Source organism: Cololabis saira, chromosome 12, assembly GCF_033807715.1.
Source record: "Cololabis saira isolate AMF1-May2022 chromosome 12, fColSai1.1, whole genome shotgun sequence".
NCBI lineage: Eukaryota > Metazoa > Chordata > Actinopteri > Beloniformes > Belonidae > Cololabis > Cololabis saira.
In genome coordinates this window covers 3,832,348-3,838,602 of record NC_084598.1, presented here as the reverse complement: position 1 = coordinate 3,838,602, position 6,255 = coordinate 3,832,348, and positions in this window count along the sequence as shown.

Genomic DNA, 6,255 nt, shown 5'->3' with positions numbered 1-6,255 from the left:
ATCTGCTTTGGCCTTTCTTATAAAGTGCCTGAGTGTTTACAGTCCAGTTCAGTTTTTTGTTCAGGTGAACACCCAGGTACTTGTAAGAGTCCACTATCTCTATGTCCGTTCCCTGGATGTTCACTGGAGAGGGGGGGACTTTGCGACGGCAGAAGTCCGCTACCAGGTTGCATCCTACCTGGCAGCAAGCGGCATCACAGTGGATGGTGATCCACTGAAGTGGTGGAAAAGCAATGAGTGTAAATACCCTCATATTGCCAAGATGGCGTCAAAAAACACTTCTCTTTGACAACCCCTAAGAGTACATGGATAGATGATTGTTTGACCATGGATCCAGTAGACAGAGGTCTGGTCTCTAGGTTGTATGATAATATCCAGCATGCTGCTGACATGTCACTTCATCGTTTTTCAAGGCAATGGGAGGAAGAATTAGGCAACGTCATTTCGGATGTAAACTGGCAAACAGCGGTAACGTTGATACACTCCTCCTCAATTTGTATCCGACATGGGCTGCTGCAATTTAAGGTCTTGCACAGGTTACATCTTTCTGCCAGTAAGTTAGCCAAACTCTACCCTGGCTTGGATCCAACTTGCATCAGATGCAGGCAGGACCCAGCTACCCTTAGTCACATGTTTTGGTTCTGTCCAAAGCTGGATCTATTTTGGGAAAATATATTTGATACGGTTTCATATATTTGCAATAAAATTATCAGTCCCAATCCACTGACTGCATTATTTGGGGTCGTCCCTGAGGAGACGCCAATTTCTAGGCACCAGGCGGAAGCAGTAGCATTCTCAACTCTACTTGCATGACGTCTGATACTTTTTAGCTGGAAAAGCCCACACCTCCCTCTCATAAGCGGTGGGTGGAAGACGTGATGTCTCACCTCAAACTGGAACAACTGAAGTACACCGCCCAGGGTGATACGCACAAATATTTTAAAGTTTGGCAGCCATTTTTATCTTATTTTGAAGTGAAATTTCTGACAGTGTAGCCCCCTCCCCCTTTTTTTTGTGTATGTGTCTGTATGTATGCGTATAGATTATACGATTACATTTCTTTATGGGTATGTGTTTTATACATTACATTGTCTTTACATGCCATACCATATGCATACATTTTATCTTTTTTTGTATGTATTGCTGTGGTTCTATTTTCATGATGTTTGCATTTATTTGTACTTATTTTATGGGTCTGGGGTACCAAGTTCTAATGTAAATATAATTGGAAAATCAATAAACATATTTGAATAATAATATTGCCAAGATGGCAGAATGCTATCTGGCTGTGCCAGGCGGTAGCATAAATCAGGCTTTGAGGGGCAGCAATTGCACTCCGACCATATTGTCACAGGCAGGATGACAAACACCAAACATGTACCTTTGTTCAACATGGATCATGTAGATCTGAAGTTTGGATCTACGGAGTCAAGAAACCTGCAAAAACAATTCCCTTTGAGAAGATCTAAGAGAGTGGACCTGGTCTACCACATGTGTTTATAGTGCAATCGCAGCAGTGGCCGACAGGTCACACGCATTACTTTCTTTACATAAAAATTTGATGAGTGTAGGGTGCAAGAACACATATCCACTTTGTTTACTGTTACTGGCAGTCATCCAGGGACTCAAAGAACCATTGTTACCTACATTCCTTCTGTTGGATAAAATAAAAAAATTAATTAAAGCTGCAAGCAGCGATGAACGGTCCTCCACCCTTGTGCACTCAGTCTGCGCAGCAGGTGGATCTGCTTTGGCCTTTCTTATAAAGTGCCTGAGTGTTTACAGTCCAGTTCAGTTTTTTGTTCCACTGCAGCTCCCTTGTGAGCTGCAGTGGAAGCTTGTATGACTTGATGTAGATTCTTCAGAACTGGACATTTAGATGATGACACCACCCACAACTCTCTATATCAAACCATTCAAAAGTTATGGCAGAAAGTAGGAACTATCAGATATGGACCAATCAGATGAAGAGGCGCAAAGTTTTCTAGGGGGTGCTGTTGAGCCATTAGGCCACGCCCATTAATGCAAACCATTAAATATCACATTTTTCACCAGGCCTGGCTTGGTGCAAAATTTGGTGACTTTTGGGGCACGTTTAGGGGGGAAAAAGGCCCTCCTTTCGTCGGAAGAAAGAAGAAAGAAAGAATTCTTACAGATACATTAGGGCCTTCACACTGTACAGTAAGTGCTCGGGCCCTAATAAATAGCCCACAATAAAAAACATTTAGCAAAAGAGGAACAGACAACACAGATGCAAATGCAAACAGATTCAGAAGCATGAACCTCTATAGTCTCCACCAGCAGCACCAGACAGACCTGTTAACTGTTCGACATGCTCCTATGCTCAAATTAATTTCATCCTTTCTAGCAGTACCAACTAATGTTTCAAGGCCAGGGTTATTGGTTTGATATTTTTTGTTCATTAGATTATTCTGTTGAACCACAATCCAAATAAAAAAAATAAATAAAAAATAAATAAAAAAATAAAAAAAGCAATGTCTGATTTTCACCTCTCAATGTTACAGGTTATTGTTATTTGTTATGTTTGTCAGTTATAAACCATTTCTGTTACCATTGTTACCTTTCTTTTAAGTTCCTTTGAATGCCTATTGCTTTCTTAGATTTCTTAGAGATTGAAGCTTAGATTTTTCCTTTAAATCATTACAGTCTTTGGTTTCACTTTTCAGACACTTCTGTATTTTATTCACTAGGCATTGATTGATGTTGTAATTATTGCCTAATTCCTGTTGGCATTTGTGGTCGAACAATTTCAACATTCTGGGAATGCATCTGCCATTAAAACAACCTGAGAAATCCAGGGAAACAAAAGACTAAACAAACAAACACTGTAGCTCCAGCCGTATAGTTGAAAGGTTATGTGTGAGAGTCAAATGTTGTGCAGAGATTTTCTAGCTAATAGATGAAATTCATGTTCATAAATAAATCAATATAAATGTTCCCCGATGGTGGAACGACCTACCAAACTGTCCGATTCGCAGGGTCTGTACCTACTTTTAAGAGCAAGCTAAAGACTCAGCACTTCTGCATCTAGTAAACTGCACTGACTTTTAGACGTAACTGTCTTATATATGAAAAAAAATAAAATAAAAAATATAAATAAATCAGTAGTAGTATTAGTAATAGTAAATGTTTATCTTGGAGCCTTTTCCTCAAGAAAAGTCACCAATACAAGCTTTTACCATTAAGTTTTCCACCTAGAGTACTCAAAAAAATACTTATAATTAAAAAGAAAACATAATAATAATTTAAAAATGTATAAAAGTACCACAGAGGGTCATTTTAAAGTGTTACAAGACCTTTTTACTTATGTAATTTTTTTTCAGAATTTTTCATTGTATGTATGTCACATCCTAACCGATGCCTTTAAGTCCTGGTGCAATTGTTAGTACTTACAAGTACTGACTTCACCTCCAATAAATAATGCACTACACACTGAGCCCTTTAGAGGGGCTTGCACCATTCTTGTAGAGCAGGCTTCCATCCATAAAAGGGTTGTTGCCAGGTCACCGTCTGCATCTCCAGACTCTAGTCTAATCTGCACAACTCCTGAAACCTGTTTCAGCCAGATATTCAGTTCTTTTTTAGTGGGTTGCTGCATCTTGCATTATGTTTAGGTATTTAGTCTTACAGTCCACAATTAAGTGATTCTCTGTGTTTCCAATAACATGTGGAATTTAAAACCAAAACTGCAGAACTGAAGGTGTGGAATGTAAAACCTGATCTATAAATCATACATCACCTACTCTGATATGAGCTCTGCTGCGACGGCACGCTGTGTTGCAGAGGTCCCCAAGCACCAGGCTGAGGACCGGTACCAGGCCGTGGTTCATCTGGTACCTTACTGCAGTAAAATTATTTAAAACTATGTCATTTATTATATTTATTATTTTACATCACCTACTCTGATATGTCACAGACCCGAGAGCTCTGCTGCGACGGCACACTGTATAGCAGAGGTCCCAAGCACCAGGCTGAGGACCGGTACCAGGCCGTGGTTCATCTGGTACCTTACTGCAATAAAATTATTTAAAATTATGTCATTTATTTTCATTAGTCTTTAGGTATTTGAATTTTTGAAATTCGTCACTTCCACCGTTGCCGCACTCCTGCTTTCTTGTCTCAGTCTGCAAGCCAGTGTTGCCAGATATACGATAATTATCGTATTTCTACGATAATTTGGACCTCCTTATGATGTACAATAGTCGGAAGTGTACGATAATTTCACTGTATTTCTTCATGACTGTTATTTGCATTTAGTCAGATTTTTAATCATATTCAGCAGAGCCATTTGTTCATAATTGATCTGGTTTTGTCACTTTTTTTTATTTTATCCTCACTTTGTCTCTCACACAGACACACCTCCTCATGCCATCAGCAAACTTGTTTCTCATTCGCCCTTGTTTTAGCATAGGATAATTTTACGCAAAATATAGTTTCAGACTCTCTGTACAATAATTTGGTTTTCGGTATCTGGCAACACTGCTGCAAATTCACCTTCACAAAAATTGCCCAAAAGCAAATGTCACATTAGAGCTTCTTTACTCTCTGGACTCAGTTTGAATCAACTCCTTTATTCCAAAAATCCACAATCCACACTGAAGTAGTTGCCATTTAGTCAGAGGTTTCTCTGTTTAACTGTGATAAAACAGTGCAGAAGCATACGGACTCATTACTCCGGCACTTTAAAACCAACATGTTGTACATTTTTTCTTTTAATATTATTTGTTCTTTTGTATTTCACCAATCAGCAATACAAATTCCTTGTGTGTGTTAAACTATAGAGCTGGAAATGTGCACATTTTTAAACGTAGACTAAAAACTCATCTCTTTGGTCTGGCTTTTATGTAGCTTCAAATTTTATAGTTTTATTCTGTTTAACATTTTTTAAAGGTATTTGTTTTATTTATTTATCTATTTCTTGTAATGTTTTTATTATTATATTTTATTGTTGTGGACTGATTATGTTTTAGCCTTAATCCTTGAACTTTTATCATTATTTCATTTTAATCCACTATATCCTATGTCAGTGTGCATTGGTCTCCCAGTTTTTATTTTTTTGTTTTTATTACGCTTATTTGTCAATCAAAATGTCAAAGCACTTTGTATTTCATGTACCTGGATGAAAGGTGCTATATAAATAAAATTTGATTGATTGATTGATATAATATAATATAATAAACTTCTTTCTGATTGTGATTGTGATCTAGTGCCAAGGGCGTGAACTGTTTCAGGAGGATGGCTGTCACAATAGCCTGCATCTGAAATGAAGAAGAAAAAAAAAATTGCTTGCCTTTTGTGGTGAACAAAATTGACAATCACGACTAAAGGTCTCTTAGTTGGCTTCTGTAAAACGCCACAGTGCCATTTGTTAAGCCTCAGACTCTCAGCTCACAAGCCCCAGGATGTTATCAGGAGTCACCACAACAGTGAAACATCAGGGGACTTGTGGGGTCAGGGAAGGTCAAACGCTTGCTCTGAAAGAGATTCAGTTATGTATTTTTCACTACTTAGTCTCTTGAAACTGAGACAGAGCAGAGAAAGTGCTTCGGGTAGAATTACTTTAGTATTTACTCCTAGATGGAACAATCAGAGTTAGGTCTAATTCATGCCTGGGTGTGGTCTGATTAGAAACAGTTAACCCTTGTGCTGTCTTTGGGTCAAGGGAGGGTGGAGGAGAAAAGAAGGAAGGAAGGAAAGAAGGAAGAAAGGAGAAAAGAAGGAAGGGAGAAAAGATGGAAGGAAGGAAAGAAGGAAGTAAGGAAGAAAGGAGAAAAGAAGGAAAGAAAGAAGGGAGAAAAGATGGAAGGAAGGAAGGGGGAAAAGATGGAAGGAAGGAAGGGAGAAAAGATGGAAGGAAGGAAGGGAGAAAAGATGGAAGGAAGGAAAGAAGGAAGTATGGAAGAAAGGAGAAAAGAAGGAAAGAAAGAAGTGAGAAAAGATGGAAGGGAGGAAAGAAGGAAGAAAGGAGAAAAGAAGGAAGGAAGTAGGAAAGGGAGTAAGGAAGGTAGAAAGGAAGGAAAGAAGGGAGGGAGGAAGGAATGGAGAAAAGGAAAGAAAGAAGGGAGAGAAGAAGGAAGGAATGGATAAAATAAGGAAAGAAGGAAGGAAAAGCAAATAAGGTAATAAAGGAACGAATGACGAAAGGGAGGTAGGAAGAAAAAGGAGTAAAGGAGGGTAAAAAATTTGGAAAAGAGGAAAGGAAGAAGGAAGAGAGCAGGAGGAAAGAAGGAGAGA